Raw genomic sequence first — 12624 nt, forward strand, 5'->3', positions numbered from 1 at the left:
TAAATGACCCTTTCCCTTAACAAGAAGCAAGGGGCAGCAAATGAGCAAATTTGCATATGGAAAATACTTACTATTCACCAGCACTAAATGTTTCCTGTTCAAATTGGCAACAGAGAAGAATCTAATTCTCTAGAATATTTTATTGAGAACCTAGAAAGTTAATGGAAGAGGGAAGATACTACTCATGTTTACCTCAGGAAATAAGCTAGTCAGCATTGATAATTCTGCTCAAGTGCTCCCAATTTCCATATTAAAGAGGTTCTTATTTGCTTGCTTAAATCCACATCTAAATAAGACAGGTCTGATGAGGCATCAGGATTAATGCTGCTAGATTCTAATAATTCAAACAAATTTGCAGGGTCTTTTAAAACATGCATAATAACTATAAGGTCAAAGAATAACTTAGCCAAATTTTTAAAGTCTCTATGATTTTTGTTACTGCCAATTTACCTTGTGACAACTGAGAAAGGTTCAGTTTCACAGAAGACGAGCACAGTTTTTCCAGAAACAGACTTTCTGGGATATTTTGTGGAGGCCACTCAGAATTAGAGATGTTAGTGCATTCAAGTAATCTGTATCTTTGGAAAATCTTAGCCACAAGGGAACTGGCTTCTCAGCAATGTTGCAAGCTGTATGAGATAACTAGCTTGGCTTTAGTTTTCTGGCTAGCTCATAATCCACCCCCTTCTGAAAACAAGCTATGAAATCACAGTATGAAGTATTTCAAGAGGCTGCACCATTAGGGAAGCAAAAAAATCTTATATTCCCCTCACTGCATGACAAAATCCAACTGATAATGCTCAGATGTCCTTTTTAAGCTAAGAGAAGCTGCCTCACCATTTTGGCAGCCATCCAGAGTGTGTATTTTGTGTCCTAAGTTGGGGGGAAAAATGCTATAGAGGCAAATGATTCTGCAGGAAGACTGACACACAAAAAAAGCAGTTGGAGTATTTTTAACAGAAGCAAATGTTTCACACTGTTTTACCTTCAAAGGCCTGGCTGTGGCTCTTGTTTAGTTTCTTTTGTACTTGGCTAGATCCCAATGTATGATTTGCAGAACATAATCTGCCTTTACTGTACCTATGGATTTTTTGGTAGGTCAGGATTAGCATCCACTGAAAAAAGCATTTTGGAGATCTCAAGGCAGCATATTCAAGTGCACTCACCAAAATCTGTTAACACGATCAATCGCGGTGTGTGGGTTATATGACCCAGGGAATAGCTAGCTCATCTTGGGCACCTCATCAGTCATTAGCAGTCACTGGAAAAGCCATAGGATTCCAACAGTGACTGGAGGTAGATATCAAATTTAATTGCAGACAGAATTAAGTGTTTCAGGTTGGCAGGCTTTTGTTTAAACAGCTCTGTAAATGGCATAAGACTGGCCCATTACAGCTACATAGCTATTTCACATGGAGCACTGCATGTAAAAAATACCATAAAGGAAACCTTATCACTTTCTACAACTGAAAGGAGGTTGTAGTGAGGTGGGGACCAGTCCCTTCTCCCAGGTAGCAAGTGAGAGGAGAAAATGGCCTCAAGTTGGCCCAGGGGAGGTTTAGACTGGATATTAGGATTTTTTTTTTTTTTTTTTTTTTAATCTAAAGGGCTAAAAAGACATGTAGATGTGGCTCTTGTGGATGTGGTTTAGTGTTGGGCTTGGCATTTCTGGGTTAATGGGTGGGCTCATCGATTTTTCCCACCTTAGTGACTCTATGATTCTGTAAAAGTAAATTCTCTTTCTCTCAGCTGCTCAGGTTCCCTCCACAGTGCATGTTGGCTGCCCTATTCCAGTGATGCACAGCAGCCACAAATCCATTGGGATGACTGATGTGACATGAACAGCAAGCACAAAGCAACAAGAATGTTCTGTCTGAAAGCCTGACTCAGAAAAAGAGGACATATATGCATGTATAAGGGATGTGAAGAGAGTCTGTACCTTGGTTTAAGAGCTATGCATTTAAACATGCAGAGAAAGCATCTCTGCATGTTTACATGCAGAGTTTTTTAAGGAGTTGGAAATTCCACCATCACTACATCATTGTTGTTCCATCTGTATCAGCAGAAGCATCCCACTGCACTGGACAGACAGTATGGCCTTGGTGGGAAGAAAGGTGGAGAAGAATGAAGCTGTGAACAGAGTGCAGAGACAAAGAAAATATCTTCATATCATCCACACCTCTGATTTTTATTCGAGCATTGTCTTTATCCCCTTCCTGCATTCCACCAAAGCTTCATATTTTGTGCTCTCAGCAAGGGAACTGTTCTACACTGACTATCCAGCCTAAATCCCACAAGGCCTAACAGCTCCCCAAAGCCTGTCTACAGTTTCTGTGTGACACCAAACAGACAAATTCTTTAGGCCACTGTCCCTTACAGTGCAAGACCATGGGCCATGAGGTGAAGTTAGGAGAGGCCAGGTGTGAAACAAACAACAGGAGATGGCTCTTCATTTAATGGTTTGGCCACTGTCCCTTCTGTCCCTGTGTCTTAGGGATGGGGATTAGTCCAACTCTGAAACACCATCAAAACACTCCCTCAGAAACTAAGAAGGGATGGAAAAAGAGAGAAGGCAGACAAAAGGAGAAGCCAAAGGACTGGAGGGAACAGAAAAGAAAGGGCTGAAAAGAAAGAAAGACATGGCAACAAACAGTTAAAAAATTAAAAGTAAGGAACTGGAGAGGGACAAAGAGCAAAGGACTCCCAACACTTCCAGCACCCTCGAGCTGCTGGAACAGCAGTGCTGCTCTGTCCAGGGGCAGAAGGACAAATGAAAAGAAACCTCACAAATTTGGGGATCAGTGAAGCTCAATTCTGTTAACACAACTGACTGGCTTGGCCAAGGCCAGAAGGAGGTAGGTGACGAGGTCCCACACTGTGGTGGAGCCTCAGTTGAGACAAAGGTAAATAAAAACATGAGGGGAAAAGTGCAGCTGCAGGAAGAAATTCTGTGGGAGCAAAAAGAGGGAACACAAACTGTTAAGCCTTATCTGTGTGATAGCCCTCATCTTGCAGAAAAGGCATAATTCTGCTTATGAGCTGCTCTATGAACGTATTTCTGCAATAGAACCTTAGAATAATAAAATAATTTGTGTTGGAAGGGACCTTTGAAGAACCTCTAGTCCAAACTCCCTGCCATGGGCAGGGACATCTCCCATTAGACCAGGTTGCTAAAAGCCCTGTCCAACCTGGCCTTGAACACTGCCAGAGATGGGGCATCTGGACAACCCGTTCCAGTGCCTCACCTCACTTACTGCAAAAAAAATGCACTGCCTGAGTGGGATTTTTCCACTTTTTGTCCACAGTGATCAGAGATATTAGATCAGGATATAAACTGAAAGATTGGATACCAGGCTAAATACAGTGAAGAAAACAGGAAGAGAGGAAGAAATATCCTCAGGACAGAACATTTGGGCTAATGACTCTCCTGGATATATGGAGTGAAGGCACAGAGCTACGTGAATGATGGCTGGACTCTCTTTGCGTCTGTTTTCAACAGAGCTTGACACTGTTACCATTAAGTTCTGGGAGTGCTGATAAGTCAGGGATCATGGCTGGGATCAGGGTTGTCTGTGGTGTATATGCCAGCAGTTTGTATTTCTCAAGTCTGAACACAAGAAACAAGAACAGTGAACAGACAGTAGCACTTTGAAAGAAAATGGTAGGTTAAGGAACATCTATCTATCTTGTCAATGACATTTAGAAGACATCTATCACCCTGTTTTCTAAATCTCAAACAAATCTACAGAATTACAGAGTTCAGAGGAACCATGTATATCTCTCTGCTCTTCTGGAATGACAGTGGTAGGTCAACTGAGTCTTAAATAGATAATGTATAGAGGCATCTACTTCCTTTTCCAGAATTTAGAGTCATTACTGAGACAATCAGCTGGATGGAGGAGGACTAGTTTGTGGCATAAATTAAAGTGCAAGAACACAGACTTTCTGCCATGTACCAGTCAGACACTTTTTCAGTTGTTTTTTTTAAGTACGGGAGCTCTTCATCTAACATAGAATTCATAATTCTCTTGGGGAATCCTATCCAGATCCCACAAGGAATGCATTGTCCTAAGTGGGTGGGGACAAAACCTCTCTATCACTCTGACACTCCCACTAGGATATAAGTTAGAGGCCCTGTTTTGGCCCCCACCATACTTGGATAGCATATCTTATTCACTGGGAATTAGAGTCTTTGCAAATGCATTCCAAATTCTGCTTGATTTAATCAGTGCAATTTTCTCATTCCTAATGGACTGGCCTTTCCCTCTGCAAGCCAGGCACAATTCAGCTGCAGCAAGAGCAGGGAGGGCTCACTGGTATCACAGCAAACCTTCTACCATCCTGCTTTTCATGGTCTTTGCTCCCAATTCCTTAACAGCAGCTCCTCCTCTCAAGGTCCACTTCAGTTCAGTGAACTTGATGCCCTGTCACTTTTCAGAGCCTCCTCACTGTTCTTGTAAATACAGGCTCCTTATAAACTCTGTCTCTGCAGTGACAATCTGCAACCTTCAACTCAGACTGATGGAAAATTTATATCATCGCAAAGCTCCATCTTACCTCTTTTTGTCATCTCCAGGACCTCTCAGAGACCTGATCTCCAAAAGCTGTGGCAAAACTGCTCTTAAAAGACTTCAAGGAATGGGAGGAGCTTGTCCCAGACCAGTCCCCACATCTTGACATTCCGCCTCCACTTTCAGCTAGAATTAAATAAATTTGGCTCTTTTCCAAGGAAAGAAAAAAAAGAAAAACAAAGAGAATATTGCCTTTAATCTCCATGTCTTGCTTTCATTGTCAGTAAAGGAAGGGTAATAAAACACATTTGCATGGCTCTGAGGGGGATTGTGAGGGATAAATTAGTCTGTAAGGTATCTGTAATTGCTCAAAATGCTATCACGAAAAGTGTGAACAGCATGTGAAGAAGGGATCACCTTTAGAGCCCAAGTGATGCTGAGCTGAAGCCTTACAGCAAGAATTATTTGAAGAATAAGAGCGCTGTGTACTGAGCTCACTTTTAATGTTGATGAGAACACTGTATTGAGAAAAGTGGGTAAAAGCCACCACCTGTGAGATGTGCCATCCACATTGGCCCAAAGCTCTTCCTTAACCTGGAAGGAAAATTACTAATTGTGGAGGTGCAAGCAATGCCTACCTGACATGACTTTTGAGATGTAAGCAGGTATCAGGGAACCTGTTGTACTACTATTAAACAACACAAACTGTGCACTGGGTCTATGACCAGATGTGAAAGAGTCTGTGGGTTTATGCAAAAGACATTAAAAGAGGCACTATCAGCAGCCCAGATCTTAAAACAACATGACTCATATTTCATTACCATGAAATTTGCTTAAAAATATCACAATTTCCTATAGGTAGCAATTATGGAGAGGGGTTCCCCTTCCTCCTAACTTCTGAGCACTGAATTTAGAAGTCCTTTCTTTGCAAACCTGAACACTAGAAACCTTCCAAAGAAATACACAAAAGTTGAATTTCTCACATAACCACTAACTTCCAAAAATTGGGCTTTAATGGAAAAGAGTAAAATGGAAAGAATTATAAAGGTTAACAACAGAGCTATCAGCTTGGCAAACTATCCTCTGTTCTTGGCAAAGGCTTCCTACAGGTGGCAAGTTTGAACTCTGGTCTGTCTGTGTCTCACAAGGCACAGAAAGGGACAGGCTGAGGGAAGGGCACCTCTCACAAGATGATCCCTCATGCGCAGCAAGGACTACTGCTAAGGTATAAAGGCTGCATTGACCTGTACTGTTTTGCTGAGCAAGTGACTTCAGAAATGGGTATGGCTTCTATCTGTCCTCACATTTTTGAGTCATTAGACTGCAAGGCTGCAAATCAGTTGCTTTTGTGCTACATGGAGAGCAATATTTACAGCACCCAGAAATAGACTGAGGAGGGAGACACCCCATCAGTATGAAAGGCAAAGAACTTAGCCACTTCCATAATTATGGTTTTAAGTACGTGCAGTCACATCAGGAGAGCAAAGCAGGATATGCATTCTCCTCCCCCTTCCTCCTCCTTTCCATGTGAAAGGTATGGCACTATGATGTACTGTCCAAGGGCTAAGGTCATGTTTGCTTTGATCTGATAACAAATTGTATAATAATAGCTGGTTGGCATTCAAAGAAAAACCTGCTTGTTTTAACTTGTGGTTTATCATCAGAAGTGGAAACAAGGATTACTTCTTTTCAGGGAAACACCAAATGAAGGACAGTGTGCAGGAGAAAAATTCCAGACAACTGGTCCACTGTGCAGACACAACTTAATGAACTCCAGCTTTAATAAAGCTTCCAGCTACCTCTCAGACAGGAAATTCTGATAGTTGTGAGGTAGCATGGGCTTGAATCCCAGCAAGACCCAGTATCTCTTCTTACTTCTGCTACAAGTTTGCTTCTCAATGGCTTACTAGTTTCTAGAGGGAAACTGAAGAGCTTAAACTTACTTAAAATAAATTCCAGGGCATATCACCTTTAGCAAGCTTCTTTATGGAGATAAGACTGTTTACTCCTTAGCTTTATGAGGGTATTTGAGATGCTATTACAACTGCAGTACTTTGACCATGTAAATGCTACGCTGTCATAATATTCTCTCCTTCGCTCTATTATGTCTCAAACAGGACTTTGAGATTTATAGGTGTCTCACTCATTCTTCTTTCCTGGGTGTCAAAGACACTAGGAAATCATGCTCGCCTGTGACAACGGCTTGTGAGTCAATATTAAATACAGTTGAGGGTTTGACTCCTTGTTATTACATCACTAGGCAAACAGGTAATATAGCTAGAAGCCATAGATCAAAGATACATAATATATCACCTGCTCTTTGGGTACCAATGGCATGCACAGAATCATCTCCTTGGAAAAGCTGGCCCTCTGACACTGTTAAGTATATTTCAGAGCCAATGTTATGAACAAACCATTATTTCCTCTTTCAGATGCAGATTTTTACTGCAAATAAATATACTTTGAATAGTGTCATCTTCAGAATTGTAACTCATAAAAAAAATGTTATTTTCAGCATTAATAACTTAACTAAGTCAAAGTGTTCATTTATGTTTTGACTACAAACTCTCTCTAATGCCAGTACAGAACTCCTATGCAACCCCTTGGATATGGTCAGAAATTCTGATGCATTAAAAAATTCAATGAAAACCTTGCTTATGAATCCTGGCTTTTAAATGTTTCAAGTCTTTCTCACTGTTTGAAATTTCCTAAAGCCTTAAATCTAGATTATTCTCTTTCTTCCTGAGCAGAAGTCCTGCTGCCTTTCTTAGTCATTTTGAAAGGATGAATTTTCACAGTTTCATTTAAGAATGGAGGAAAAAGTGGAGTATTCTGTTTTGCATTTGTGAAATATGTAAGTGAGATGTTCAGCCAGAGGGGAGGGAGGGTTGGCAGATAAATTGTAGTGTAAATTCAGTAACTGTGTTTCTCTTTTAAAATAGGCTTGCTATAGTTTCAAAAGACATTATTTATAGAGCACCACATGCAGTAAGCATTTAACAGGCAAGGCAGACAGAAGGTATCAGTCCCAAAGCAGGTTCAATATTCAGTCACTGGACACCAAAGACTCATATTCCTGAAGTTTTCATATTCCTGAACTCCCACTCTTGCCTGAACATTCCCACCTCTCATTGCCTTTACTCTGCTTACAGACTTTGGAGCCACATCACAAATTGGAACAGGGAACTCTGATCCAACTGAAAAAGTAACACTGCAAAAAAGGCCAGATAAACATCAGCCATACTTTTCAGTCAGGTAAGTTCCCTGGTCAGATTCATCACCCAGCAGCACAAGTGCTGCAAGAACAAGGGTGGCCATAGTGGGAGAAGAAGAGGAGGTTCACAGTGTCTGTTTAAGCAATGCAAACAGGGTGATTATTAAACTGGTCCTCTGGTGCCTTCACCCCAATGGTTTGAAGGCAGGCTTCACTTTGGATATGGTGAGTCACTCCCTTCGCTAAATGGCACTATTTACAGCAAAGAAAGCCTAAGGTTGTCCCCTGTTCTTGTGATCTTTGTGGGAGCCTGGAGTCATGTTAGCCATGTGAGAACCTCAGCATTCCTTTGGAAAGGTCAGTTTAACTTGAATATCTCCTGACTGTGGAGGAAAAAGGCATGAAAGTCACATTGTAACAGCTGAAAATGTTGAAAACAAAGAGAAGAATTTGAGTCTCATAACTGCAAAAATGTAATGGCTCCATATCCCTTGCTATGCCAAATGATATAATAATGCTCAGGTATCTTCTTTAAGAAACCTAAGGGAAGCTGCCTTACCATTTTGGGATCATAGCTAGATATTCACATGCTCCACATGATCAGTGGAACTGTTTAATTACATAGAGTTTCTTCAACACGATGCTGTGCAAACTTGACTTACAATCATCAAAGCTTGTTCTGTTCCCGTGCTACAGCAAATGCCCTTGCTGCTTCTTAGTACTCAGAGAAGTGTCAGCACAGCTCTAAGGCAGAGCATGTGACTCCTGATACTTCTGTCCTGCATGGAATCAAAGTTCTGTCAAAAGCCTTTGTACTCATGGGAAATCTTCATAATTAACATTTATATAACGACTCCTTCGCAAGCCAAACATATGTTTACATTCCTCCAGTCTGTTTTTTTAAGAGACAGTGCTGGCCAGATGTTTTTTGCAAGAGCACTGGAATTAGGTCTTTGTTTTCAGCTCTGCTTCATCTACCCATGCAATGTCTCTAAGTCTCTAAGGGGAAAAATGCTCCCACACGTCCCTTTGTTTACCAAAGAACATGGATGTATTCTGCTTTTCTTGAGAGTATGTATCAGGGAGAAGTGACAGAGAGCCTGTGGAGTGACTGAGTCATCCTACCTCCCCCACCAAAGGAGTATGGGTTTGGTGTAGAAAAGACATCTGAGGATCTTTGAGGAACTATGCCCAAAAATCGTGTCTCACCTAAAGAGGTCACAGCTCTTTGGAGTGTGCTGCAAAGTGAATCAGTGGCCCTGACTTGAGGAAAAGTTAGATTTCTGCCTCACCCTCTAATCTGCAGGGCCTTTCTTGTCTTTGTGTTTATTGTCTGTAAAATGGGTGAGCCATTATAATCCTCACCCACTCTGACAATAGAATACATCTCACAGACATCTGAAAGGTGGAAGCTGGTAAAAGAGTAAGGTCCAGTCCAACTGGCTTTTGAGTAACTCCTCACTGCAAGTTCCCCTTCATACTGGCTCGCAGCCCCAGGACTATCTAACTTAATTTTGGTCAGAACCCCTGTTGGGAACTGTTGCCTAAAGGTGCTCATGTTATACTGTGGTTTCTGAAGGCAAGTTTTTTAACAGGCAAACCATCCATGGAAATGGATGGTTTCCAAGGGAAACTCAGTCTTCTGAAAGGATGAGCTGTACTTTCTAGGAAGCAAAATGATCTGGACTAGAGAAACACCAAGGGATGTAGCAATTTAGAAAAGTTCTGCAGGTAGCTGTTTCTTCCAAAACCATGAAATGTTATATCTGGGAATGAGGCAGTCTTCATCATAAAATTCCTGAAGAAAAAAAAAAATTTCTAAAGACATAAAATGCCACTAAAAAGAAATTTGGTACCTGTCTGCACACAGCCCTCTCATACAGGGGCCAGTGTTACTCCCAAGTTGAGCTGGGCTGTCTACAGAAAAGTGAATGGGGAGAGCAGCTGCCACAAGAACTAATTTAATTAATATCCCTCTCACCTTACTACCAGGAATTTGAACTGCACTTTAAAACTGTAAAGCTTTGCAGGGAGGGTAGTAATGTCCTTCCTCAAGAAATTTCTCTGGATTCAGTCCTCACTGCCTCAGTGAAACTGAAAAATCAACTTTACCTTGTTGTTACAGGACTGTTTCAAAAGCTGCATCTGATTTCATCGGTGGTTTTCTAACTGGGCTTTTCATAAGTTTTCCATGAGAGTTTCTTTGCTTAAGGATGCACATCTGAGAATGACAGAATTCTCCTCTAAAATTTCTACAAGAAAGTATCTGCTTAGTAAGACACTGAAGTTCCATCATACACAGGCAGGTACTACATTTAGTCTAGATCTTTTTAAGCATGTTTACTTCACTGATGTTTGTTTCTGTTTAATAAAGAATTTTTCCCATCATAATATTATGCCTCTAACCTAATCAAAACCCTTTTAATGCAAATGGGCACATAGAAATTAAGAAGTGGTGGGTTTCAACATCTTGACCATGGAAAATGTTCACTCCAGTTGAAATACCCTGAGATTTCATTTGCCATAAGACTGGATTCCCAAATGAACAGAACTGTTCATAGGGGATGATGTTAATCTCTATCAGTAAGAACACCAGAGTTTGGCCAAAGGACCTCACTGATTTCTTCAAGTAAGTAGTTTTCTTCAGAATTTTCATGTCACTGGTAATAATTTTCTCTAGATTTTGTTTCTTTCGGTAACCCACAACTTTAAAATTGTGCTCTTGTGTTCTGTTAAAATATGTGTGCTAATCTCTGGTAAACCACCATATTTGATTTAGTTGAATATGTTTTGGTAATATTTTAACTTTGCACAGTTAGTTCATGTGCCAAGTGCTACATTTATTCATTCCCCACAAAATCAGGACAAACTGTACGTCTCCTGCTGTGTCCGAAGCTGATTTGGCTAACTTTCAGCTATGTTAATTAAAGAATTCAGCAATCCTATTTTTATCTGATTTTAAAATACTACAGATACACTGCTGGCAATTTTGCTTGTTTTGATGCAAAATTACTTTAATGCAAAAAAAAGTTCAGTAGTTCACTTTATGCTATCAATTTCCACATCCATGCACAGATACCTTCTATAATGCTAAGAGCTGTCAATAAATGACAAAGATTTATCAAATCCACTTTCAGGATAAGGTTTAAGAATATAGATTTGGATAAACTTCACTAAATGGAATATCATGCAACAGAGGAAGAGGTAAAAAGAAAGAGAATACAAATGAGAAGGTTCAAAGGTCTTTCTTGAGCCAAACTGGCTGTAATATCAAAAAGTTCTGGTTTGAAAAGAATGTTTCTAATGCTTTTGAAAACTTGGGTTAACTATTTAAAAAAACTATTTACTAAATAAAGTTTATTAGCAATAATCACTTCAGCCAATGGACTGTAAAATATTGCAATGATTGCTATAATGTTCTAAAAGTAAAAGGGTTTTGCTAATTTGAAAAGAAAGGGATTAAGATAAGCAGGCACTAAATTTCCAGCACCAACTCCCTACTCTTCACCTATACAATTTATTTCTATTCTACATTAATATTGTTGGCCATACTCATAGCTTAGAGGGACAAAACTTATTCTGTTTGAAGTCAGTGGGCATTTTGCCATAGATTCAATAGGAACAGAATTTGGCATCTGAAAGTATACTGCCATGTGATGAAATATGGACCTGCAAAGTATTTGATTTGTGGTTTTACCTGCTCACATTACTGTTTTCTTTACAACTGTTTTTAGTAAAATATTATTTTAGGAATCTGATCTTTCAGGTCAACAAGACGTTGCACAAACTACGTATCTTCTCTTTCCTCCAATTGTGTTATCTAATCTGAGTAAGTTCAATGCATCTGATATCCATTTTTGCTCTTTATCATTCACTGTTTTTTTTTTGTTGTAAGGGTTAAAAAACACAGGTACCTAGAATCATCAGCATCTTGCTTTTGTAGTTCTTCCTAGGTTTCAGCTGCTATTGCAATGCTCAAAGTCTTTAGGCTCTCTTGAAGAATATTAGAAGTGAATACCAATACATGGAGGGCTACTGTTTGACTTGAGAATATCCCAGTGCAATTTGAGAGACTGTAATACTTTCTTTTGGATCATTACTCCTTCTTTACTCCTCTGGTAGCAAGCACTGCCAACATGTCTGGACTTCCATTGAAAAGGGATGCTGTATGAAAGGCAAAGGTGTGTTTAACTGATTACTGAAAGCACATGGCAGTGGTACAAAGAGAAGAACCAGGAAGATGAATGCATCAAAAACACAGATCCTCTACTACCCTTTATTCCTGCCTTCAGAAAAAAAGTGACCAGTAAAAACTGTGGTGATTTTGTGATCCATAGAAAGTGAGTTTGTTGGCCTGCAGCCAATTGCCAGTGAAGAGATCCACATCAAACAGCTTTCAACACAGTGGGTGACTTATGATCTGAAGTCATAGAAGTTTGTTTCCAGATTCACTTGTAGCTTTAAACTGATACAGATTTACTGGGAGGTTACCAAGGAAATTTTACCCTTCTTGTAGCCCCTCTCTCACTCCACTGGTGTAGTGCTAGCAATTCCCTTGTTCCCAGAGGGGATATCATCTCATCCCCTCTCTGGCACCTCAACACTAGCCACAAGCAGTGGGGAGTTGTAGAGAAAGTACAGCCTGAGTCAGGACTGTGAGTATGCATTCTTCTGCATTTGGCCCTCCACTGTGGGATCTCCCCAAGGCCATTGAGCTGTCAGAAAGGTGGGTGCCTGACACAGAGTTGTGAAGGGAGCGCAATGTCCCTGATATTAACATCTGGCCTGCATCTGTCCCTGGTTTCAGGGGAGAAGACAAGCAAAACATAATCCAATCACTTCTAGACAAGGCTTGTGGCTGAAGCATGTCATCAAGACACTGTGCCACTACTACTAAGA

At 40.4% G+C, this 12624-nt stretch overlaps 1 long non-coding RNA gene across 2 annotated transcripts in view; it reads right to left on the bottom strand.

Moving 5' to 3' along the window:
- Positions 1-12624, bottom strand: part of LOC128803697 (uncharacterized) — a 46703-nt gene that overhangs the window by 28104 nt on the left and 5975 nt on the right. For both annotated transcript variants that reach the window (XR_008435814.1, XR_008435813.1), the window contains exon 2: positions 4558-4719. This is a non-coding gene — a long non-coding RNA (uncharacterized LOC128803697). The remainder of the gene's footprint in view (positions 1-4557; positions 4720-12624) is intronic.

Source organism: Vidua macroura, chromosome 2, assembly GCF_024509145.1.
Source record: "Vidua macroura isolate BioBank_ID:100142 chromosome 2, ASM2450914v1, whole genome shotgun sequence".
In the NCBI taxonomy this organism is placed as follows: domain Eukaryota; kingdom Metazoa; phylum Chordata; class Aves; order Passeriformes; family Viduidae; genus Vidua; species Vidua macroura.